At 41.8% G+C, this 26,739-nt stretch overlaps 1 protein-coding gene across 2 annotated transcripts in view; it reads right to left on the bottom strand.

Moving 5' to 3' along the window:
* The window catches only part of SYTL4 (synaptotagmin like 4), a 106,143-nt gene that overhangs the window by 38,093 nt on the left and 41,311 nt on the right, over nucleotides 1–26,739 (bottom strand). The window contains exons 7-13 of one of the 2 annotated variants that reach the window (XM_064482963.1): nucleotides 21,451–21,596; nucleotides 17,623–20,661; nucleotides 17,316–17,355; nucleotides 16,641–16,841; nucleotides 14,178–14,669; nucleotides 10,834–11,241; nucleotides 9,947–10,023 (exon numbers count right to left, since the gene is read on the bottom strand). The gene's annotated coding sequence lies outside the window, so the exon portion shown is untranslated. The remainder of the gene's footprint in view (nucleotides 1–9,946; nucleotides 10,024–10,833; nucleotides 11,242–14,177; nucleotides 14,670–16,640; nucleotides 16,842–17,315; nucleotides 17,356–17,622; nucleotides 20,662–21,450; nucleotides 21,597–26,739) is intronic. The other variant, XM_064482964.1, reaches the window with a different exon arrangement.

Here is a 26,739-nt window from a genome sequence, read left to right as displayed (position 1 = left end):
TGCAGTTTCAGCTCCTTTTAATATATCTACCAACTGAGGAAGATGAAAATGAAGAAGAAAGCAGTTAACATTTCCATAATATTTACTACGTACCAAGCACTTTTCTAAGCATTTTACATACATGAAGTTATTTAGCAGTCCTCAAAATCATATTACAAGGTAGGTACTATATTATCTTTTACAAATGAGCAAAATGAGACACTCTTCGAGCAAATAACTTGCCCAAGGTCATATGCCCTATAAGGAACAGTCTGGTTTTGAACCCAGGCAGTCTGATTCCAGAGTCTGAGCTCTTAACCCTGTGCCATACGGTCTCTTCGTATTCCGATAATATTGCCCATCCATGATAATATTTGAAAAAGGGGACATTCTTCCCTCAGGAATTGGAAGGTAGAGTTTTTTTAAAAGTCCTCAGCTAGTAAGAGATGAACATTTGAAAGGCCCATGGGCCAGCTTACTTTCTCAATCCCCTGACCTCCCCACACAACAGTGTGTACCAGGCAGAGCAACTCTACACATGGGAAAGGACCCATTCTCCTCATCCAGGACACCCCTTCTAAAGGATGACAGGAGCATATGCAGGGGGAGTGACTAAAATATAATCTTTTGTTAGCTCTTAGAAACACAGGTGGGGACAGTTTTCTCCAGGCTGACTCCACATGGTTACCTTTCCATTTACCACCAAATTTTGTTCATAAATGGTTTGAAGAAATTCTCACTTAAAATAATATATATTTCTCTAAAGTAAGTTCCAGAGGGAAGCGGGATATTTCTCCTGCAGAGTGGTTATTTGGATACATGGAAATGTGGACTTATTTTCATGATGTCACACCTTTTTTCCCTCCTCCTCAGCAACTCCAGGTGTCTTAAACCTACCACACCAATCCTAGAAGGCAGATTTCCATAAACATGGTCTGTAGAAGTAGAATATGAGATCATGTGTCCAAACACTCCCCTCGGCAACAGGGGAAATGTATTTACTAAGACAAATCCCACTTGGCTTTCCAGCTTGCGAGACCTACACTTGAAGTTTCCTCTCATCGAGCCAGGCAGGCTCAGAAGAGCCCCATGAGGTTAATGGGGTGAACAATGGACAGTTTATCTTCTTCTCTACCAAAGTCCCTTTCCTTAACAGCCCAGAAGCTTAAAAAGATCAAAAATCCCCAACTAAAAGAACAGAATGCTTTAAAATCCAGGTCATTTATATGCATAAAACACTTTTTTTCAGTCTGGTGAGAGCTGGTACATTATTATTTTTTAATAAGCCTCACCATCATGTGAAATGCTACTATTTTTCCTTGGTCAACAAGCTTTGATAAACCAGCACCCCCGTAGGGAAGACCCTCTTCTCCTGTCTGGGTCACAGATGGTGAGGATTTCTAAAGTGAACTCTAGCAAGTATCTAATTCTTTCTTGCAGGACACCACCTGAAAATCACCCACACAGTCCCCTTAAATGAGAAATCAGGATGGTTTATGACTAATCCATCCCATCTTCACACATAACTGTGATTTCATGCATTCGGTTTCTTTTTTAATTTTAGGGATGCTGTGATTTAGCTATGGCCACAGAATCCTTAAACACAGTAAAATAACCTGTGGCTGAACTTAAATTGAACTGTACATGTGGCAGATAATTTTAAGGTTATTTAAGGCCTATAAGACATAAAACAAATGCTAATTTCTTACAAATAAAACATTAATAAATATACACGGGTATATGTACACAAAAGAGTAGGTATAAACTGGAGAATATAAAAAAGATACAAAGGGGAAAAGGGGAGGGATAAATTAGGAGTTTGGGATTAGCAGATACAAACTACTGTATATAAAATAGGTAAACAACAAGGTCTTACTACATAGCATATACAAGCATTATAGCTTGTAATAACCTATAATGAACTCACAGACAGAGAATTCAAACTTGTGGTTGCCAGGGGGCGGGGGGTGGGAAGGGACAGACTAGGGGTTTGAGATTTATAGATACTGACAGGTATATATAGAATAGATAAGTTTATACTGTTTAGCACAGGGAAATATATTCAAGATCTTGTAGTAGCTCACGATGAAAAAGAATATGAAGACAAATACATGTATATTCATGTATGACTGAAAAACTGTGCTGTACACCAGAAATTGACACAACATTGTAAACTGACTATAACTCAATTAAAAAAAAAAGGAATATGGAATGAGCAATCGCTCTTAAAAACAAACCAAAAAAATCCAACATATTATCAAAAATAATTTTTACCAACTAACTTTAAGAAAGACATTTGGTTGAAACAGATAAGACATACTACAAGGAGGCATAAGTGATCTTGTTTTAAAATAAATTCTATGTTGTAAAAATTTGTAAAAAAAATAAAAAGAATATATAAACATATAACTGAATCACAATGCTGTATACCAGAAACTAACACAACATTGTAAATCAACTATACTTCAATTTAAAGTTAACTATTAAAAAAAACAAAGATAAAATATTAATGTACTGTAAGCTCTCTTTCCCTCCTAAACTGTTTAATCATAATTACTTTACACATTACATCAAATCCCTAGAACAAGATTAGTATATGTATTATCAACATCTGGTCTACAGCTAGAAGCAATGTCCTAATAATTTTTTAAAAATACTTAAGTATAAAAAATTCAAGACTGCTAAAATGTTTAAATTGCATGTGTATGTTTGTTTTATCTTCAATTATGACATAGCATATAAAAGTACCTTAAAAAGTTCTAAAGGGGGAGGATATATGAACTTTCATAATTCAGTTAATACAAACTTACAATAAAGCAAGGCACTCAAAATGTCTAGATGGACTTTCCTAGCCTCACATACATTACATAAATATTTGACCTTGGAATTATTATTAGTTCTAAACAGAACTACATACTCAGTAATCAGCATATCAATGAGGGTGCCCTTTTATTTTATAAAAATGAATAATTTCCCCCACTAGATAGTAAACTGCATAAGACAGGGGACTTTGTTTTGTACATCTCTGTACCCTTCAGTGCCTAGGGTGCTGTCTGGCACATAATATGTACACAATAAATATTTGTTGAATGAATGAGCTGGCATCAAAAATGCCATATATCATATTCAGCCACACCCAAGAGCTTATGTACCCAGGACTTCTCCACATCTGATATCATTAATTCAAATACTCCACACTGACTACAACCCGCTGTCCTAGCCTGTTCACTCAATGACCTTCTCCAGCCCCATGCTGGTTCTCAGACCTCATGGCGGGGAGGGAGCCCTCCACTGACCCTTTCACTTCTGCTGTCAGCTCCTTCCTGTCTTCACTTCCTTTCCTAGACAGTTTGGATTCTTTGTTTCAATTGCACTCTTTTCAATATTCTCAAGAACCCATTTTCATTGCAAATATCTAATAAAAACATAATCCTAGAAGAGCCCAACTATTGTGCTTTATGCCCACACTGGGACTACTGAGATTCACTGGAGAAAAAAAATCACAATCTGGTAGATTGCTATCCATATGAATCCTTGGCCGCCAAGTTCACCTCAACACCGCCTGACACTTCAGCTATGCGTCCCTGGTCCTAGATTGCTCTCAGGTTCACCACAATAACTATTTCAAACCTTCTTCAAGCACCTCAAAGCTCCAACCCATGCCCTACCCCACCTCAACCCGTGTTCTAAGAGGATGATCTTTCCTCTTACATCACAGGAAAATATACATCTATTCACTTTTGTTCTTCCTTTCCTCTTATTTAAAGGTAATCCTTCCACTTCATTCTGGATCCTCTCCCACCTGGCATAAGGACTTTACCCTGTAAGGACCTTGCTCTATCAAATTTCCCTTCCCTCCCATCAGCCTTTAGAGACATCTAAGTCCTACTAAATTAAAAAAAGAAGAAGAACGAAAGATAGAAAAAGAAGAAAAGAAAAAACTTCTCTGGATCTCAATCCTTCCCCTACTACCACCCTCTCTTTGCTCTTCAGAGCCAAATTTCTCTAAGGAATTGTCCATATTCACCGCCTTCACTTCCTCATATCCCCAATCATTTCTCAACCCATCGAAGTCTACTATACCACCCCTTACTCCCCCGAAATTGCTCTAAGGTCACTAAGAACCTCCTAAACCCAATGGACAGTAGTCAGTCTTTATCATCATAGACCTCTCTGAATCTTTAGCAACACTGACCATTTTTCAATGAAGCCATTCCATTTTGAAAAACTTATCCTACTGATATTCAAGTAGATGTACAAGTATGTATCATAAGGATACTCAATGTTTGAACCAGCAAAAAAAAAATCATACAATTTAAACATCAATAGGAAACTGATTAAATAAACTATGGTACATACAAATAATGAACTACTATGTCACTGTTAAAAAGAAAGAGGTAGTTCTATATATACTGATATTGAAAGCGTGCCACAAATATTAAGTAAAAAATATACTGCAAAACATATATGTTATAATTTCATTTGTATTTTTAACATATAATTGCAGACAGGATGGATGGATGGATGGATGGATGAATATGTGGATGGAAAGAAGAAAGGAAATACTTTATATGGACATGAAAAATGTCTGAAGAGATACAAATTTAATATTGTTACCTCTGGGGAATGGGATGTGGAAAGGAAAATGGAAGACTTTTATGTTATCTTTTATGGGGTCAAGTAATAAAAATATAGTCAGGAGCCTTAAGCACATCAATATTTCCAGAGTGTGTAAGAAAGAAGTTCAAAGGAGATCAAAAGGGAATGGCCAGGGAGACTGGGTAAAATATATTTTAGTGTTTCCAGAACTAAGGCAGGATAGAGAGAAGAGTGGTTAATGGTTTCAAACATGGAAAGAAAGATCTCTAAAAATAAGGAGAGGTAAGTGTCCAATTAACAAAGAGCATGAACAGATAATTCTTAAAGGAGGAAGATCAAATGGCCAATAGATGTAAAAAAAGAAAAAGTTTCACTCTTACTGGTAATAAACATGTTTTTATATTTGCCTATCAATTCAGCAATATTTTAAAGACAATATTCAATTTTTAAAAGAGAGGATGTAAGGATTACTCTTATACTTTGTTGGCAAATGTAAATCAGTTTTAAATTTAGATTTGATTTCTAAAAAACTGAACTTCATACAACTTACCACAATTGCGATTAAATCATTGATTATATGATACATTGTTTAACACATACCTCCCCTACTAAGTTCCACCAAAAAAAAAAAAAAAAGGCCAGAGTCTACCTTCTTCTCCATTACATCTCGAGCACCTAGCCTAGAAACTGGCACACCGTTGGTCGTCAGTACGTCAATCCATACTTTCTAGTAAATTGCAAGCAACAGTTTAAAGACGCTGATACTAAAGCTATTCTGATGCCTGAACTGACAGAGCTATAATCAAGAAACAAAGCAGATACCACGAAAATTTTCCATCTCTTGTGAATTACTCGAGTTCAAGGTAGGTTTAGATAGACACAGATATGAAATCCACAGTGATTCATCATTTCAACTATTCGGGCAGCACTGTCCAATCTCCTGCCCTCTCATATTTCTGTCACAGCAACCCAGAAAAATCCCCCAAACTAGATCGTCTGCACTCTGTTTCCATACCTGGGCTGATGGGTGCTGTTGGAAAAAAATGGAAATAGGGTTCTGTGACTTGTTGGGGAGACAAATTCAAGTTGTCCAAGCCTTTCTGGACTCATTATGATGTGGCAATCTGGATGATTTGCCTCTAAAGAGCTCCACTATTCATTCCTCTCAAATGCTATTCCAATCCCTCACCACTCTCATTGGATGGGAGCTCCCTCAAAATCCTATCCTTCCACAGCCCTGTCCCTCTCCACAGCTTTACCAATCCTGCCTTCTTTCCCTCTGGTCTCAATGCAAGAGCTACTTTCCTTTCTCTAAGGCCAGTCTTTCCAGCTCTTTCACTCTGAAGCCCTCACCCTCCTGCTTCCTCAGCGACCTTGCATCATCAAGATCTCTGTGCCATCTACACATAAATGGGCTCATCTCTCTCCTATATTTAAAAGGAAACAAAATTAACAACCTTTCCTTCTCCCTTGTCTATAGGAAACTCTCCTTCCCATCACAGCCAAGCCTCTTCCAAATGTATTCATATTCCTTATCAGTCCCTCTAAGTGCTCACTCCTCAAACCTCTACAATCTGCCTTCTCTCCTCCTGCTGCGCTGATGTCATTGACTTTCTAATTGCCAAATCTAATGAACATGTTTTTTAAATGTTTTATAGTATGTTTTATCTGATTACGAGAGGGGTACACATCATGGACAAAGTTATGACCTATGACAGACTAGAGAGAAAAAAACTTGCACTGTATAACAGGCAATGGGTAGATATCCCTGATAAATATAGTGTTCTTATAAACAAATGAAATATGGAACCCGAGAGAAAAATATGCAGGATATCAAGGAGCAAGTCTCAGGAAAAATACAAATAGCTAACACACATGAAAAGACACAGCCTCGCTTGTAACCAGAGAAAGGAAAGTTAAATCAGTTACTGTTTTTCACCTATCAGATTGGCAAAAAATTAAAAAGACTGTCCATCCTCAGCAAGGGCACGAGGAAAAGCCCTGTCAATGGTGTGAGTGTAAATTCTCTTGGATGCCACTCTTGCGATGCCTATTCACATTTGTAAATGTACATATCCTTTGACCCAACAATTCTCCTGCGAGAAAGCCATCCCACAGAAATATTTCCGGGTGCATCTATATTTATATGCATCATTGAGCATTGGGCAAAGATGCTTATCACAGCTTGTGGTGGCTCAGACCGGGGTGATAGGCAGAGGAGAGGCAGATGTGGCAGAATACAGTGGCACGATTGGAAGTTCAGGTCGATGGGACTCGCTGATGAACTGGGTGAGGGGAGAAGGTGAGAGAATGAGATGAATCAAGGGTGACTCTAGGTTCTTGGTTGGAGCAACTGAATGGAGGATGGTGCCATTTTACTGAGATAGGGGAGGCTGAGGGATGGGGTTGGGGACTTGAGGGGAATCGGGACTTCTGTTTCAGACATGTTTCGTTTGAGATGTCTATTTGACATCCAATAAGAAATGTGGAATAGGCCATTGGATATATGAGGCTGCAGCTTAGAAGAAAGACTTGAGTCAGAGACATAAATTTGGGAATGCTGAGTCTATAGACAGATGGTATTTAAAGCCATGGGGCTGGATGAGTGCTTCTAGGAAGATTCTGAATAGAGAAAAGTCCATGGACTGAGCCCTGGGTCACTCCATTGTTGAGAGATTGGGAGGATAAACTGAACAGAAGAGGAGGCTGAGCAGAAGTTTTTTGTACAAACTTGAGTTTCAAAGAAGTTAACATACATCAAATGCTGCAGAATCACATATTTACCGCCGTAGCAAGGGCCCAACTCCTTCTAAGTCTGTCTTTTAAAAGATCCTAACCTCATTTTTCTTTCTGAATATTTCAAAAAATTTAACTAGAATAGTACTTTTTTCTCTTCTGTTACATAATGGTCTCCTCACATTGTATGATTCTCCTAGCATAAAACTAGTCAAGTACTGCACAAGTAGTAATCAGCAATGGCTTTTCCATAAAATTCACAACCCAATAACAACCTCATGCTTAAAAGGCTATGAGTGACTTGAGGCCAGAAGCTTAATTTGTTTGGCATCTTTTATTCTTTTGGGCTGTTCACTTCCCGATCACACAGCAACTTTCTCCAGCTTCTTCCTGAGCTCGCCAAATACCTAAAATGCCTCAAGACATCTGACAATCCACACCCCCTCCTCTTAGTGCAGCACCCCCTTCCTACCCACAAGAAGCGCAGCATCTTCACACCTCCACTTTAAACTCCAGAAGTCTCCATCTGGAGACCCATGCCTTAAAAAAAACGAGAGAGGAAGTACTTCCAACTGGGTCAAAGTTGTCATCAGGCATGTAATCGCCAAAGCAAAGCTGTGTGAGAACCAGGCCTGGGGCAGAATGGGGACACTTAGGTCCAGGAGAGCAAAAAGGAGTGCCAATTCCTAGAACAGTAAAGTCACTCATTACTTCAATTAACAAATATTAGCAAGCACCTATGATGTGCCAGGCTCTGTGATGGATGCTGGGTTCACTGGAGAATAAAAGACAGGAATCCCTGCCCACATGGAACTTACATTATGGAGGGGGGAGAGGGACAGACAATAAGAAAGAAAAATGAATAAAATATACAATATATTACACTAGAGTACTAAGGTGGGGAAGGGGCATATAGAATGTTCAGGGAAGAAGTTATAAATTTAAATAGGGTGGTTAGGGACAGCCTTACTAAGGTGACATTTAAATACAAACTCCTAGTTGTCAGACTTCACGTGCCTCAAAAAGGTGTCTTCTGCACTTCAATCCCACCATCACCTGACCTCAGGCCCTTGAAGGAATGGTATCCCCAGTTCCTAGCACAAATATTTGTTCATCTCTTGCGATCAAGATAAAGGGAGCTCCAAGATCCAGACCTTGCCCTTAAAGAGTTTACAACCTTCCAGATGGAAAACCAACTAAGATAGGTGTTAAGGGATTTTCCTGAAGTGTAAACAAAGTGCTTTAGCACACAGGATAACTGGTCATTCTGCTTAGGGGAAGGAATTGTGTGTTCAATAAGGTTTCTCAAAGGAGATGACTTTAGGGCTAAATCTTGAGAGACGAATAGGAATTAATGGCAGGAGAGTGGGGATGGGTGGCAAGTTATCTTTTCAGGAAAAAAAAAGAAAAGGAAAGGAGTAATTTCAGCAAAGACCCAGAGGTGGGATCAGGAAGGACATTTTCTCGAGGACTGGTGTCCCTGCCTAAGGTACTCCATCCATCTCAAGATAAAACAAGTACACATTCACCCTCAGGCTCTCTGGCCAGGCTGTTGAGAAATCCTTATCACTTTCCACACCTTCATTTCCCCCCTAGCCGGCAAGAAAGGAAAAAGTTGAGTCAGGCGCACATCCCTAGAATCCAGGGTCACCCTCTCCTAACTTCAGGGCAATTCCTACTGAGCTGAAAGCCCCAGAGGTTTCATTCAACCAGGTACACCCAAGGGTGTGTGCTTACAGCGGCAACGTGGCAACTGGCCCCGTGTTGGAAGCGAAGTAAGACATCAGTGAGGTAACTGGTCCACAGTCTCCCCAGTGCCTCTGAGGTGGAGGGAAGGACCAAAACTTATGCTTCAGCTTGGAAGGGAAATGTTTAATCACTTAGTCCTCACCTGTGAGCTATTCCATGTTCCCAACATCTAAGACAGCAGAGCTGATGTGACGGGATAAGAACACAGCTGTGCAGTCAGATGGCCCAGCTCCACCCCTCATCAGTTGGGTGATGTGAGGCGAAGCACTTAAACTCTCAGAGTCTCCTTTTCATCATCGCATGCTTATAATTGTAGTGCCGAGCACACAGAGTTATCATTAGGGTTATGTGAGATAATTATGCAAAGAATTTATCGTGTGCCTGGCTCAATGGACCCTAACAGCCATTATTAGTAGCAGCCTTTAAGGGGGAAAGCTCAGAGAGCATCAACCAGATACATCAACCACATACACTCACAGGCCAACTATCCAGGAACGGGCCTCCAAACTCCATTTCACTACTCTGACCTAGAGTGAGGCACCTGAAATTGTGCTACCAGAAATGTTCATCCTCTGCCAGGAAAAGTCTCACAAGCCATGTTGGTGAGTTGGTGGTCTTTTTCTACTAGGATTTCCAGCAGGTGCTTTAAAAAAAAAAAACAGCAACTACGACTATAGCAGAAAACTTCATTAGGGCCTCAACTCTTTGCATAAAACATTGTTCTCTCCACAGACTAGCAGGTAAACACTTAACGTCATTAACATCTTAATATTAATGGGCTTATGAGGGGTGGGGGCCGGGAGCTGAAAGAACAGAAAAGAAGCCACTTAAAAACAGGAGGTACAAGATGTATTCTGAAAACTAATTTCTGGCACAAACGTACAAGGTCTAGGGTCAATCCAGTCGAAAGCAGTATTTTGGAATGCTAGGTCCTCTGGTCCTGAAGAAGCAGGCAGGGTACTGGGGGAATAAAAGGTTAGTTGATGAGAAACAGATCACCTGTTCAAGTCACCAAAATTCTAACCAAATGGTTTCACCACCAAAAAACCCAACCGCTTTATTTCACGTTAAGGGCTGGAGACATATCTCTTCCGCCCCTTTACGTTTACAAACCATCACAGAAGACAGAAGAGTTCTGTGCCCCTCCAGAGAGCTCTGGGGACCCCGTTCCAGGAGCAGCCCCCCTCCCCCGCACCCTGCTGGAACGGTGGTAAGATAAAGCCAGGGAAGGGGACGCCGCGTGGTCCCAGGTTCAAAAGCAGTGCGGGGCCGAGACCCCGCGCGATGGCCGGACGCTGCGAGAGGCACTGCCGAAAAGGTGACTCGACGCCCGGGAGGGCGCAGTTCCCGCTAGGAACTCGGCCTCACCCCCGCCCCCGGGGCAGGCTCTCGGGAGGGGCCCCGGCTCCGAAGGGCGGGAAAAGCCGGGCACTCGGGAGGAGGCAGAGCCCCGAGGGGCACAGACTGCGGCGGCGGCCGATGGGCCGGAGAAGGGGCCAGGGGTGCCCGGGAGAAAGCAAAGTGGCGGGGAGGGACCGCCCTAGCAGACGGGAGTCAAAGCGTGGGGGGGTGCGGTCCACGAAGGTGGACGGGGAGAGGGGACAGGGGGTCAGCTGGGGAGAAAGCAAGACTGGGAGAGCGGAAGGGCGGGGAGGGAAGGGCGCAGATTCCCGAGATGGGGGTGGGGGCGCTTAGGCAGCGAAAAGGGACTAGGGGCACAGGAGGCGTCGGGACGGAGGGCGGAGTGGCGGTCGCGGACCATGGACCTACCTGTTACCTGCAACAGGTGCCACGAGAGGGCGAGACGTCCCAGTGCCGGATTCAGGGGAGGGTCTCGGGCTCCGGGAAGATCGCAACCCTGCTCCGGCCGCCGGCTCTTCTCACCCTCCTGGGAGGCGGAAAAAGCTGCAACTTTCCCTGGAGCGGGGAGGAGCTGGACTCTTAAAGGGGCCGCTTGGCGCTCCGGGCTCCTCGGTAGGGGGCCGCCCCACCCCAAGGGGGACTCTGGGAGCCAGAGCCTTAAGGCACTGGGGGAATGCCGTCCCAGTTTAGCAAAGGGAGCTTGAGGACTGAGGATGGGAGTCTCTCTCAGATGATACATCATCTTTCTTTTCCGCTCCGCTGAGCCAAAAGTTGTCAAATTGTGGACTTCTAAGATGAAGACTCTAGACCGTATAACTTGGGAAGATAAAATATGATACCATTCTGATCCTTTGACTTTCAGCCTTTTATGGCAAATAAAAGTCTCTGTCTAAAATAGAAACGTTTTGGGCAAAGGACATAGACTAAATTCACACACCAACACAACTGGTTAAAACAGTCAACTCACTAGTAATCAAAGAAGAGCAAAGTAGAATAATGAAATTCTTCGGCAAAGGTTTTTGTTTGTTTGTTTTTATAACACTTAATGATAAAGTAGCCACCAAACAAGCTTTCTCATAATTGGTAGTAGGAGTGTATGTTGGTTAAAAACCCTTTTAGAAAGTATGTGAGCAATCTGTATCAATAGACTATTAAATGTTTATATCTACCCAGTAATTATAGATTCCTCTCCCTCCCTCTATCTCCCTCCATTCTTAGCATCAGCCATTAACCACACTCAAGTTCCTCTGATTTGTCATCAGCAATTAAATATGCTCAAGTCTCTGCCATCTTTAAAAAAAATATCCTCCCTACACACTAGGTACCTCTCCAGCTCCTCTTTATGGGCAAATTTACTGAAAATGTACTTTACAGGTACATTTGCAATCTGCATTCCCTTACTTCTTACTCAGCAATTTGGCTTCCTTCCACCAACACTCCACTGAAACTGTGCTCAAAAAGATACCCAACCAATGATCCCTGTTTCAATAAATCTGTATAAATAGATAGATAGATAGTAGATAGACAGATAAAGGCATTTTCACTCCTTATTTTGCTTGACCTCTCCCCTACATTTTACACTGTTAACCATTTCCTCCCCCTTGAAAGTTTTCCTGAGGCATCTATGATGCCATACTCTTTTGTTTTTCCTCCTACCCCTTTGCCCTCTCTTCAGTCTCCTTTGTAGATTCCACTTCTGCTATCTAACCTCTGAAAGCCAGACATTCTCAGGACTAGGCTACATATACTCTGCCCCTCCTAAATGATCTTTCACGCATTTGGTATTAATTACCATCTATATGGCCATGACTGTAATTTTATAGCTCTATCTAGACCTCTTCACTGAGCTCTGCTTTCTTGACATCTCCATGTGACTTCTTGCAGGCACCTCAATCTCAGCACTTCCAAAGATGAACCCACCATCTTTTCTCCTAAATTTGCTCCTCCTCCAGTGTTTCTTGTCTTAGTAAATGACAACATCCCACCCAAGGCAGAAACTTGGCACCTAGCATAGTAGCTGGCACATAGTAAGCCCTCCCTAATAGTTGTATAATGAATGAATGTTTCCTAAGGAAACAGAGATGTACCCAAACTTTTTGTACAATGATGTTAACCCCGGTATTACTTAGAATAATAAAATACTAGGAAAAAAACACAATGCTTCAATGGTTAATTAAATTACAGTATAGTCATATAATGGAATATTATACAGACAATAAAAATGATGTTTGCACATAGTTCATAATGACAGGAAAATGCTTATGCTCTAATATTGTTTGAAAGTAAGATACAACATTAATACATGATCACAACAATTAGTGAAAATGAGTAGATATGCATGGAAAAAGACTAAAAAGAAATATGCAAAATATTAATAGTGGCTATCTCTAGGTGGCGGAACTAAACAAATTTTTTGTTTTCCTCCTCTGTTTTTGTATTTTTCAACTTTCTTATTAGCAAATATGGTTTTGATGATATAATTTTTTTTGAAAAATCTTAAAAGAAAAAGAAAAAATCATTTTAATTCTAGCAGACAAAACAGTAAAATTCAGCTCCCAGGCTCTACCCAGAGTTTCCTTCCATACTTTCGCCCTTCAACACCCCGCCCACAGCCTGAAGTGTGAAGAAGTCACTTCAAAACGGAAGTCCTTTTGTTCTGTCCAGCTTTGCCAACTCAGCCCTCAGGGCCCACTCTGCTCAGGCCTGGGCTTTGAATGTGTTCCCCTCCCTAACCTGGCCTGTGGGAACTCAGACCAAGCACTTCCCCACTCCTTCTTTACAGGTGGTCCTTGGCAGAACTGGAAACACCCTGAGCCAGAAGGGACTTCAGAAAATTTTTAGTCCAATCCCCTTATTCCTCAGCAAAATTTCCAGATATTATTTAATGTTTTTACTTCCTTCTATACGTACAGTTTCTCACTCTCCAAGGTCTACCTCATTGAAGAGAAAGTGGGATCTGACTCATTTACTCTAAGACAGTCTCACTGAACTAGCTACAGACACACAGAGATAAACATAAATGATGAAGCAAAACTAAGTTAGTGCCTGTTTACACAGATTCTATGTTCTGCAAACTGCTGCCCATTTCTGTTTGATTCTCCTTGTTTGCCACAAGGATGCTGTGCTCTAATTCTTCTGCCAAATATTGTGAGGGGTCCAATGCAAGCAAACCCAGACAGTAACCAGCTGCAACAATGGAAACAGGAATTTATGATTATCCTATGGAGAATACATAAACTCCTGTCCCATACTGAATGATCGGATTTAATGAGTTGTTTGATTTTTACCATGTTAGTTCTGGCTAGTGCAAACTAATAAGATGGAGATTTTCCCCAGCCCTAAGTAACAGGATGCCTCAGTATTGCACAATCATTCTCTTTTAAAAGTATTAAATATTTCAAAAATACATAACTGTATAAAAATAATATAACAAGAATATGCCCACTACTGAGCTTAAGAAATAAGGCATTGTCAGTGCAATAGAAGCCTTCTGTAACACCTCAATCCTGAGGTTTTCACTGTCCCCAGATTTGATCTTGATCATTTCCATGTATATATTTCTACATTTACTACATATATGTCTATCCCTAAACAATATAGAGTACTGTACATAAGTAGTATCACTCTGTATGTACCTTCTGCAATTTGCTATCCTCACTCAACATTATGCTTAGGAAATGTATCCCTGTAGCTTTAATTCATTCATTTTCACTGCTAGAGAGCATTCCAGGCATAAAAGTATTATAACTTACATATCTGTTCTCCTGTCGATCCGGTACATCTCAGTTGCCAAAGTCTTAATTCTGGTTTCCAGGACACTCCATTTCTGGCTGGATAAGCTTACTTTTGTTAATTAAAAAAAAAAAAAACAAGGAAAAAACAGGCTTCCTGACAAAGCAAATGTAGTGCACTAGTGGTCTACAGTAAGCATAGCATGTAAAAAGTAGATTCAGTCTCTTATTCAGGCAAGATCAGGGTTTATCCACCTCTACACTATTGACCTTTTGGACCAGTTAACGCTTTGCTTTGCTGTTGGCCGGGAAGGAGGGGTGTGGGACGGGAAGTGGGGAGGGAAGGGCTGTCCTGTGCACCGTAGGATGTTTAGCGGCATCTCTGGCCTCTACTCACTAGATGTCAGTAGTGATGACCAAAAATGTCTCCAGATATTGCCAAATGTCCTCAGTTGAGAACCACCGGTCAAGATGTACTAAGCCCTCATTGCATGTGAAGCACTTTAGCAGATGCTATGGGAAGAAAGAAGATGAGTAAATATTGAGAGCACACCCTTTTATTCAAAAATATGTATTGAGCATCTACTACATGCATAGTATACCATACTAGGCACTGATATTTTGGTGACCCTTTCCTCAAGGAGTTCACAGTTTATCACATGGGCTGAGGGGAGGCAGACAAACCATAAACATAATATTATAATATGATGTGGAAAGTGCAGAGCTGGGGAGATATGCAGGATATGTGGGAGCACCAAGGAAGGCCACTTGAACCAGCCTGGTGGGCAGTGAGCAGTGAAGAGTCTCTGCGAAAAGTAATAGCTTCTCTGAAACTTAAAAAATGAGTAAGAATTACCTAGACCAGAAAGGGTATTTCAGGCAAAAGAATAGCATAGGCAAAAGCACAAATGTGGGAAACATGAGGTCTATGCAAAGGAAGTACAAGGAAGTTGGTGTTGCTGGAGCATAAAGTGTAAGGAAAAAGTGATCAGAGATGAAGCTAGAAAGATGGTGTATTAATTTGCTAAGGCTGTGGTAACAAGGTACCACAAAGTGAGTGGCTTTAAACAACAGAAACTTATTGTCTCAGTTCTGGAGGCTTGAAGTCCAAGATCAAGGTGTCTTCATAGTTAGTTCTTTCTTAGAGCCATGAGGGAAAAAAAACATCTGTTCCTCTTTCCTAGCTACTGGTGGTCTGTTGGCAGTCTTTGGCATTTTTTGGCTTACAGAAGCATCACCCTGATCTCTGCCTTCATCTTCACATGGCATTCTCCTAGTATATGTGTCCCTGTGTTCAAAATTCCCCTTTTTATAAATGCATCAATCATATTGCATTAGGGCCCATCATAGTGACCTCATCTTAACTAATTACATCTGCAATGACCCAATTTCCAAATTAGGACATATTCTGAGGTACTGGGGGTTTAGGACTTCAACAAATGAATTTTGGGAAGGATGTAATTCAACCCATAACAGATGGGTAGGGATTAGAACTTCAGAGGTCTTGTAAGTCATGTTAAAGAATCTGGACTTTATTCAGTAGATAATTACAGCCATTCAAGGAGCCCTGCAGTTCTCCATTTGTGGTGACATCACTCAAATTATTCTTCATTCTTTTTATGGCTGAATAGTATTCCACTATATGCATAGGCCACATTTTGCTTCTCCATTCATCAACTGATAGATATTTGAGTTGTTTCCACACTTTGGCTATTATGAATAATGCTGATATAAACATTTATGTGTGAATTTTTTAAACATATGTCTTCAAATCTCTTGTGTATACACTTAGGAGTGGAATTGCTGGGTCATATGATAACTCTATGTTTAATCTTTTGAAGAATAGCCAGACTGCTTTCCAAAGTGGCTGCACCATTTTACATCCTCACCAGCAAGGTATGAGGGTTCCAATTTAACACATCCTCCACAACACTGGTTATTGTTGTATTTTTTTTAATTAGACATCCAGTGGGCGTGAAGTGGTATCTCACTGTAGTTTTGATTTGCATTTCCCTAATAACTAATTATGTTGACAATCTTTTTGTGAACTAAATAGCCACTAGTATATCTTCTTCGAAGAAATGCCTATTCAAATCCTTTGTCCATTTCTAAGTTGGGTTATTTGTCATTTATTACTGAGTTGTAAGGGTTCTTTATATATACTACTCATACTCTTGAAAAGAGGGGATGGATTAGGGGAAGGGAAAAGGGAGAAGGGTATCCTTAGCAGGAGTGGCATGGAGTTGTATGCAGATGTTAATAGCAGGTTTTGCTGTTTCATTCAAGAGGAGAGTCCAGGTCAGGGAAAATGTACTGAAATGTATTGAAGATGGGTCCTTTGCAGTCATGGCCAAAACTAAATAAGTGCAGGACTGGTTTGTTCTTTGGAGGTTGATGACTTTTAAGACCTATTCAAAGATTTGAATCTGAATGGTCATTCATTCTAATAAAAGTATCTCTGAAGGAAGGAAAACCACTACTTACCAGGATATGAAAGCAAAAGATAGGGGCGCCTTGTTACAAAAGTTAATGGCCGTATCTGTTTTATTTTCTTTTGCCACTGTTGCCCATTTCTTCTTTTTAAAGTCTCCTCTCCTATGGCTTTTGGAACACTGCAGTCTCCTGGTTCTCCTATCTTTCATTGTCTTTCTTATTCTTCTCAGACCCCACATTCTCTGCCCATACCTTAACATTGAAAGTTTAAGTGTCACATTAATTTATTCAGGAGAAGTCTGAGGGCACTAACATTTACTAGTGCCTGTTAAATGAACTGTTTTTAAGAGCTGGGAATGCAGCAGTAAACAAAAAAAGATCTTGCACACATGGAGCTAACGTTCTAAGTCAAAGAAAAATAAACAGCACTAATAGCAAACACACATAGCACTTGCTATTACTCTGAAATATGAATCTAAGACTCTCACACACACATTCAGTCCTCACAAAAATCCCATAATGTAGATACCATTATTATTCCCATTTTACAAATAAAGGAACTGAGGCACACAGAGAAGTCAAATGGTGAGATCTGAAGCCAGACAGTATGGTTCCAGAGTCCATGTTCTTAACTAGTACTTTATATTGCTTCTCAGTAATAAATAACACATTATATAAGACTTACTAAGAGGTAGCTAAACTGGTATTTCAATTATCATTACTCACCAGTCATTTCCATTCCATATAGGAGAATTCTAGAGATTAACTAGAGGAAAAGAAAGAGAATTTTTTGAGGGGAATTCATAGGAACAGAAAGCACTGCATTTCCCCTGCTCAAGCCAAGCAAACTGGTCCCACCCAGTTAAACCTTTCAAGAGGGGAAACTGGCATCTTACTCCCAGGCTGAAGTCTTCTGCACAACAGAAATTTTTAGGCCTGCCTGTGTTGCCACTGAAGCAGGAAGAGTTCATGGGAGAACTTCACATGTGTCCTGTGGTGTCAAAGAAGATAGAAACTTGTGCTTGACTTTTACCTGAAGAAATCTGAAGGCAGGAGGCTGGTTGAAGTTGTTCACAGCAGCAGGGCAAAGAAAGAGGTCTAGGCTTCCAAGGGACCATGTTTTCAGTGGGCCAGGGAGTTTTCTTAGAGTGTATCTGGCAACTCCAGCAGCAAGAATGAGGATTCCATGAGAAGAAAGTTGTGTAGGCAAGAGCCAAGGAGGGAGACAGGCAGGGCAGTCAGGGCACACATTGTCCCCATCAGGAATGGTGCAGAGATGAGGTCCGCTAGGGGGATGGGGAGTGAAGGAGTCTCTGAAGAAATTACAAAAGCACATTACAAAAAAGGCAGTATTGAGGCATTACAAAGGACACTGATAGCCAGATTACACCAGCCACAGTCAATTAAGTTTGGGCTGTCCCTTTAAGACTCCCTCTTTCTACCTACCCTCCCCCCCACACACTGGAGGAAGCCCAAGCAGCAGAGCAAGTAGGGGAGGAAGTGGAGCAAGGAGAGTGAAAGAACAGACCAAGTCACCTTTCTTCACTGGAGATCTGTGTGATCTCTAGTCCCGAGGCACTGGAGGTTGGAGGCTACAGAAGCTTTAAACTGAATGTGAGATAGAAATTTTGGTTTTGAGTGGTTGAACTTTTTAATGCCTGTTAGTCAAACTATTGTAAATATCTGAGAGTAACCAAAAAGCTAATGGGTTATATACCTAACCTAATATGGGATAGTAATGTGTTACTAAATAAAAACAGGGTAAAGGAATAGAGTGATGGGGTGATATTTTGCATACATTTGTCAAGGAAAGCCTCTCAGAGGATGTGACACAAATGAAGTGAAGAACCAGGCCATAGGAATAAGCTGAGCCCTCATCTCTTTACAGTATACACATTCTCCTTGGACAATCTCATTCATTTCCATAGCTTCAGTTTCCCCTGATGACTCTCAATCTTGTATCTCTACCCTAAATTTTCTCCTGATCGTCAAACTCATATATTTAATGCTGACCAGATATCCCCACCTCAATGATCACATTCAAATTCAACTTTTCCAAACTTAAACTTCATCTTCCTTCCAAACCTCTTCCATACTAGTGAATAACATGACAAGTACCACAAGCCAGAAACTGTCCTCATTCCTAACTAGTCCCCAAATCCTACTGCTCTCATCACCTAAATAGATCTTGAATTCCTTCCCACTGCCACTACTCTAACTCAAGTTAAAATCATCTCTCCCCGGACTACAATAATAGCCTCCTGACTGGTCACCATAGATCTTGAATTCCTTCCCACTGCCACTACTCTAACTCAAGTTAAAATCATCTCTCCCCGGACTACAATAATAGCCTCCTGACTGGTCGCCTTACTTCCAATCTGTTTTCCACACTGCAGCTAATCTTCCCTAAATCTAAGCAGCATGATGGAGAAACTCAATGGCTCTTGATAGTTCTCAGAATTGAGTCTTTCATGTGACTTAGAGGGACTTTCATGATCTGCCTATCTGTCTGACAAGCCCTCTCTTCCACCACTCCTTGTTCTTGAGCACTCCTCTCCCAGCCAACCTAAATGATTTGCATTTCCCTCCAAACCCCCAATTCTCTTATGTCTCTTCTATCCTCCCTTTATCTTTGCCAGGCTGTCTTACTCATTCTTCAGCTCAAATGTGATGTCTTCTGGAAAGCCTTCCCTGCAGCCAACTATGATGGGTGCCCATTCTCTGGCTCTCATTGTCCCATAGCAACTTCCATTTTTTCCCAACAAAGCACTCACTCCATGGCTTTCTCATTTTTCAAGTGGTGGCCTCTCCCATTAAAATGTGAGCTCCTCCAGAACAGGACCTATGTTTTATTTATTTCTGTATCCATAAGGCCTGATGAATAAAATGGTTCTTTTTCAAAATCCAGACTGTTCCTTGTTCCTCTGCCTGAACTCACTCATCATTTGCCTTTTAAATTTCCAATCATTCCTAAAGATTTCATTAGCCTATACTACAGGATGTTTGTGTGCCAAAGAGCTAGCAGATTCGTTTCTCCTAAGGCTCATTCTCAACTGGAAACAAAGTTGCCCCCTCCCCAGGGGACACTTGGCAATGTCTGGAGATACTTTTGGTCATCACAACTCAGGGGAGGGATGGGGTGCTACTGGCATTCTAGTGGGTAGAGGCCAGGGATGCTGCTAAACATCCTGTAGTGCACAGTACAGCACCCCACACGCAACAGAGAAGTATCCAGATGAAAATGTCAGTATTGTGGAGGCTAAGAATCCCTGCCCGAGGGCAAGCAAAGCCCAAAGTCCAGCTATGGTGGACTTTCTAGCCTTATGTCTCTTAACCTGAATTACAGAGCTGCCTGTGAAATTCAGCCCTGTCTTCTGGAGTCTAAGATAATAATGAGGAGGAAAAGGAATCATAAAAATAAAGTTCTTGTGGTCTAGGGTTTTGCTGGATGAGCAAAGCCACATCTGAACGTACGCTAAAACCCATATTTGGGAATATACTTACAGAGAGATGAGCCATCCTACATACAGCCCAAAGGGCTTTAACTAATTCAGAGAACTCTTTAGAGCCATGATTTTTGACCCAGGCTAAGTGCACTAGACCAGCTCCTGTACAAGTGGAAAAAGAAAGACCAATGAACATTTGTTGAGCTATTTCCATATGCCGAATACTGTATAAAGTGCTTTACATGCATTATCTCTTTTAATCTTCACAATAGCAGTATAAATTAGGCACCGTTACTATCTCCACTTTACAGATGAGGAAACTGTGTCTCCGAGAATTAGGTCACACATTAATGCCAAATGAAGAAATAAGTACTTATATCCAATGCCTTTCTGTTACACCATGCTAGGATGCTTCAGTTCTCAACGCACATAAAAATCAAGTTCTCAAGGCAGAAGATATCTTCTCATTCTTTCAACATCTAGTTTGTTTCAGTCAAACTTAAAAAGGAAAAAGTAGATCCACTCCAAGTCTAGTTAACTCTTTGATTCTTCACACTTGAGTAGGACCATCTTTCTTTGGTATATGTCTGTTAGGGGCACTGTAGTCCAACAGGATCATGCTTGAGCTGGGAATCAAAAGATATAAACCCATTCAATTAATGAGGTGTACTTGAAAAAATGGCTGTGCATTTATTTACCTCACTGTTCCTTGGTTTCTCATTTGCAAAATGATAAAGTTTGATTATGATAACTATAGGCTATGACAGATGTGTTGTATCCCACATACAGGCCTTTCTCAGACCCAGACCCACTCCCTAGCCAAAGGTCCCCAGGATTCAGTCTGCTCTTCCCTCTTTACAAAAGTGCTGCTGCCCTTTCTATCCCCTTGGGGTTCTCATCAATATTACCCTCCCCTCATTCGTAAAGTGGGAAGTAATCTTAGTACTCTAGATGACAATCACAGGAGTACTTTCTATGGAACCTGTTATATCATTGCTAAATTAGTCATTCCCTTACAGGAAGTGACTTGCATGGACCAGAATCAGAGGAAAGCGTGCATCATGCAACTTTTCTGTTGTTTAAAAACACCACTGAAGACTGCTCTAGCGTCCTATATAAAGCTCCATAAGGATGGTGGTCACTGTAATAGGATGGTGCCTGCCTTATAATGCCTCAATTACTCAAGCATCAACATGCCCTGATGCAAAGGACAGTTTTTGCTGATGTGGTAGCATATAGTCTGACCATTTCACACCATAACCTGCATTACTAGCCACTCCCCCACTCTGCTTAATAATACCTCCTCTAATATCACAAGTTTCATCTTCAAGGATTTTGAGGTCACATCTCCACCTGCCTTGCTGTTGCCATTCCTTTTAGACAATGCAATTCAAAATTTCTGTCTTCAGACTTACAAGGAGCGACTGTCTGCACATCTCTTCACCTGGGTTTAATCCCTGCTTCTTTCTCCTAAAATTCTCCTTGTGGTTCTCTTTACACTCCTGCTTGATAATCTTGAGGCTGTTTTTAATGTGTAGCCAAGGGTATATGGGAACAAAGCCTGACAAAAATAAACTGCAATTAGAAGTGCAGGTAGTCGCTAGGGAGCTTCCGCAAGTTTGTTGAGTCCTGGCACTCATTTTGAGTAAACAAACAAGTTTACTGAGAGTCCACCCTTCCCAGATACCTTTCTATTTGAAGCTCAGTAAACTTAACAATGATCTCACCTCAGCATGAACTGAAAAGATACAACAAGATTTCTGAATAAAAGATACTTGACTAGTGGAGTTAAAGTGAAAAGTGGTCTTCTTTTTAAAATAAGATTGTTTCCCTCTGTGCTATCGGTCCTATGGTTGGCCTGTGTCACATTTTTCACATCTTTCTTTTGCTCGTCAAAGAAAACCTGATTTTTCATATGCTATCTCTTTATTTAGGTCTTAAAAAAATCACAACAGGATCATTTTAGAGTGAAACTAGGGCCTTAAAGAATAATAGAACAAGAAAGAAAGAAAAGGCAAGGGACGATGTCAAAATTCCATCCTTCCGTTGGCACTGCTGACCGTCCAGAGGAGGAAACTGGTAGAAAGCTGACACTTCAGCTAGCTCTGAAGCAGTGAGACAAATAATCAGCTGGGGCATCCTCCAGGGAAAAAAAAATAAACATGCATCAGCACCAGTCAGCTAGCTTAGCGTAGCCTCCACTCTGTGTACATCTCTGCCTGTGCAGATTCCTCCACTCCAGGCTCTGTTTTATCAGCCTAATTTATAAACTTGATGAGAAAAAGCTTGATTATTTGGGGTCAGCATAACATTGGGCAGTGGAAAAGCAAATGCAGGGGATACGGACAAGATGTTCTACACATACATAGTGTCATTTCTTTTGAGGAGACATCGGAATCAAATAGCAGGAATTTTTGGCTCTTCGGATTTTGAGGGCAAACAAAATGACCTTGGCATCTAGAAAAAAGCTCCAGTTCTGAAGATTGAAGTTATTACCCACAATAAGATTAGATTCTGCTCTGTGGGAACATATCTGTGTTCTGCAGTCAATTTGAGATTAACATTTTCAGGGCCGCTGGAGAATTGATTGGTTCTTAACTTCTCTCTCTGGGCTGCCTTAGGCTCTAGAGGGTTCCATGTATTGCAAAGGAGCTTTGTGCAGCCAGCTGTGCGGCTGTAGCTTATTTACCCATGCTTCTGGCTTGGATTCCTCTGAGTGTGAGAACTGCGGAAGGCAGCCCCTCCCAGAGAGCACACAAGCCCAGCCCAGCCCAGCCCAGCAGGACTTAGTGTGGGCGGGGTCCATCCAGTGCAACAAATGTGACAGTCCAGAAAGGGGCGGTACCATGAAACCACCCCAGGTCTGCCTCCTCCTCTGCTGTGCTTCGCTTTTCTTCAATTGCTCCTGCTTTATACACCCTACCACAGACAGGGCACTTGTGAAAATTCCAAAAGCCCAAGAATTCAAGCTGGCACTGCTTCAGGAATTGTGGATGTTTTAAAGAAGTGTGCAACTTAGTTTAAAAGGATATTCATCAAAATGTCAATGGGGGTTATCTCTGGAAGTTTTCTCTCTCTCTCTATCTCTCTCTCTCTCTCTCTCTCTCTCTCTCTCTCTCTCTCCCCCCTCTCTCTCTCTGTGGTTTCCTAAATTTTTCATCATGACCATGTATATTTTTTAAACTTCTTATTGAAAAAGGTAACCTTTCTAGATGAGTCATTTTTATTTTCCTGGTGCTCAATCTCCAAGTACTGGAAAACAGCCCAGAAAGTGTACAGAAAAACACTCAAGTGAGTTTTCCACTACCAGTATTATTGTTATTTAAAAGCATGGAGATAAGGCGAAGGATGAAGATATGAAGAGACTTTTATCAGCAGGGCCTTGGAAGGAAAATAGTTCACTCTAGATGGTTCAGATGAATAGTTTGCGAAAAGACTATTTACAGTGAATGGTCAGGGTTACAGGAAGAAACAAGGGAGAGTGAAGTATGAGTGGTAAACTGTTATCACCCCTAGAGCCAAGGGGTCAAAGGAAGTGACAGACTTCCCAGAGCCCAGTGAATGCTGGAACCATGAGGAGGAGGAGCACAGTATATGTTCTAGTCTACAGAGATGCAACTATTGCCAGAGATGCAGTGTCAGAACAGGGAGGGAGCGGGGAAGGAACACCTTGGCCCCCCTTTCTTTCCACTATCTGATCTCTTACCATTTCCACCCCTTTACCAAACCCAACTACAAGCCAGCAGGCAAGAGAGCCAAGAATATAGTCTGCAGGGGTAAATGTCCTAGTAAACAAAGCAGGGCTACGAAGAATAGAAATTGAATGGGGGTACAGGGCAAAGAATAATCAGCACGGCCTACCCCTTCTGTCATTCAAAGCCATTTCTGTCCTTTGTGCAAAAAAATACCATCTCCAACACAGAGGGGACACAAAATCTATGAGCCACTATATCAGCATGAGGTGATACTGATTCAATGATATTCCTATCTGGAACCTAACTTATAACATTTAGCCACCACCATACTCTTTATCAAGGAAGCAAGGAAAGGGAAATGAGAAAAAGAGATAATTGATTAACATAAAATATGCATAGCTTTTCCAATCCCCACTTGCTGAGAAACCAAGGCAGTACTCCCTCATTCGCCCAACCCCACCTCCACACACACACCCAGGGAACAAGGCCTCCTCTGCATACAACCCTTTCAATAAACGCCCCTGGGGACGTTGCCAGACAAATTAGTGTTTAGCTGGATCCACATTCTCATCTGCTCCAAGTCCATAAGGAGAGTTAGATTCCTAACACAGCACAAATTAGAGTGGTACAAGGCCTGATCCAAGAGAGAGCCTGCCTATTCCCCAAGAGACTCTAGACCTCAGCAGTCTATACTGCCAAGGAGCACAGGATGCATGTATGGAACTGAGTTCTAAGAGTGCTGACCGGAAGGGAAGAAATGTAAGACTTGATGGTGTTGGATTCACTGATGTACTTACTCATCCAGAATTCAAAATTGAACGTGTTGGCTGAAGCATTGAGATGTGTTGTAATGGTCTATTAAATTGGTTAGTCAAAGCCCGGACTCCATGACAGCTTGCAGTCATTGAAGTCAAAATGCCTGAATTTCTCTAAAATCCTATAGAAGAAGGAATCCAGAAGTTCAGGGAAATGGATATAATAGAATACATTTACTTGCAAACTGCTTAGCTACCCCCTAGCCATACCTCCTGGAGGACACATAGGACACTTCCCTCACCAAGGCATTAAACAATGTATTGATGCACTTTCTCCTCCCTCCCATCCCTGAGCAATTCAGTCTAAAAGCCATCGGGAGGGGCAAAGCAAGGAAGGCATCATGGAGGGCAGGGCGGTAGAGCCTGAGTGGGGTCAAGAAGGCATGGCATAGAGTTATGAAGCCTAAGCAGGGTGTGGAGGGCACCTACGCAGATGGAGGTCATCACACATGGAAGCAGTCTGGCATGTAGTGTCAAAGCTGAAATGAAGAAAGGAAGGAGTTCATGCAGAGGGGTGACCTGGCACGGGGTTCTGGTGCTAAAATAGGGTTAGGAGAGTGTTCATTCTAGATGGAAGTCCAGCGTGGTGAGTCACAGCCAGGGCAGGGTGAGAAGAGCATCCCCAAGGAGAAGTGTTCTGTCTTGGACTATCAGAGTCCAAGGATGGTGAAGAAAGCATGCACATGGAGTGAGGAGGGATGCTTGGGGTGGGGAATCAGAGCCCCTTGAAGAGAGGATGGCCTGATGATGGGATGTCAGAGCCCAAGTGGAATGAGGAAGATGTCAACAGGGAGAGGGGGCCTGGCATGTGATGTCCCAGCCTAGGTGGGATTAGGAGTATGTCTACACTGGAGCACAACTCAGCATGTCAAGTCAGAACTGAGCAGAGTGAGGAAGGCATTCACTCAGAGGTGAAACTTGGCATGCAGTATCAGAGCCCAAGAGGAGTAAGAATGGTGTGCATGATGGCAAGGAGCCTCATACAGGACGGCAGGTGCTGAGCAAGGTGAAGAGTACATCCATGCAGTAAAGTGGCAACCTAAAGCAAGGTGTCAGAGGCTGGGCAGAACGAGGAAGGCATACATGCAGGGGTAAGGCCTGGCATGGGGTATCAGATCCAAGAAGAGTAAAAAGAGGGGTCCATGAAGGAAAGAGACTTCTTGGCGTAGGATGTAAGAGTCCAAGTGGGAGGAGAATGGTTTTCATACAAGTGAGTAAGCAGTCTAGAGAGGGGTGTTTGAGCCCAAACAAAAGGTGATGTCTCCAGGGAGAGGCTGCTTGATGTGGGGTATCAGAGCTCAAGCAGTGTAAGAAAAGCATCCATGTGGGAAGAGGGGCAGTCTGGCACTGAGGGGTCAGAGCCTGAGCAGGGCAGGGTGTAGAAGGCATCCCAAGACGGGTGGCCTTGCGTAGAATGTCAAAACCCATGTGGAGTTAAGAGGACATCCACACTGTGGAGGGGGAGTGGGGTGGGCAGTGTGCAATACCAGAGACTTAATGGGAAGTAATGGGCATCCCCACAGAAAGATAGCCTGGTATGGGATGTCAGCAGCCAAGAAGGATGAGGAGGGCGTCCATGCAGAGGGATGGCCTGATGTCAGGTGTTGAAGCCAAAGTGGGGTTAAGAGGGCATCTCCATCGAGTAACGGTTAGTGGAGGAAATGCAGATTAATTACATACAAGGCGCTGAATCAAATTATTAAGGATAACTGAAGCCAGGTTTTGTGTGCACTGTCAGAGAAAAGAGTTACCAATATGGTAAGGGAAAAAACCTATAATGAACCTTGTGGTATTGGATTGGAATTGGAGGTATCAATGAGAAGTCATGGCTTTTAATATAAAAATAAATATAGATGTAAATGTGTTTCTGTGTATTTATAAACATTTAGATAGATAGCTAGAGAAATAAATACACACACACACATACATGCATTTCTACATATATTTCCTAACTCTGTCTGCTGAGAGGACCTAAAAGCAATGTCACTTCAGTAGCAATGATCACACATAGCACCCAGATCTTGTTTTCTAAATACCATTTTCTGCTAAAAGAAATCAGAGCTCCTTGGAGAAGTGGCTTGCTTATTGCAAAGGCTGGACCAGGAAAATGATAAGATGAGCCTCTAATACCTTTTTGTGCTAGAAACTAAGGAAGGAAGGTAATGTTTGAAGAATGGGTTATTTATGTAATTTC

This window comes from Camelus dromedarius, chromosome X (assembly GCF_036321535.1).
Source record: "Camelus dromedarius isolate mCamDro1 chromosome X, mCamDro1.pat, whole genome shotgun sequence".
In the NCBI taxonomy this organism is placed as follows: Eukaryota; Metazoa; Chordata; class Mammalia; order Artiodactyla; family Camelidae; genus Camelus; species Camelus dromedarius.
The sequence above is the reverse complement of the archived record's forward strand: the minus strand, read 5'-3'. Positions and strand labels throughout refer to the sequence as shown.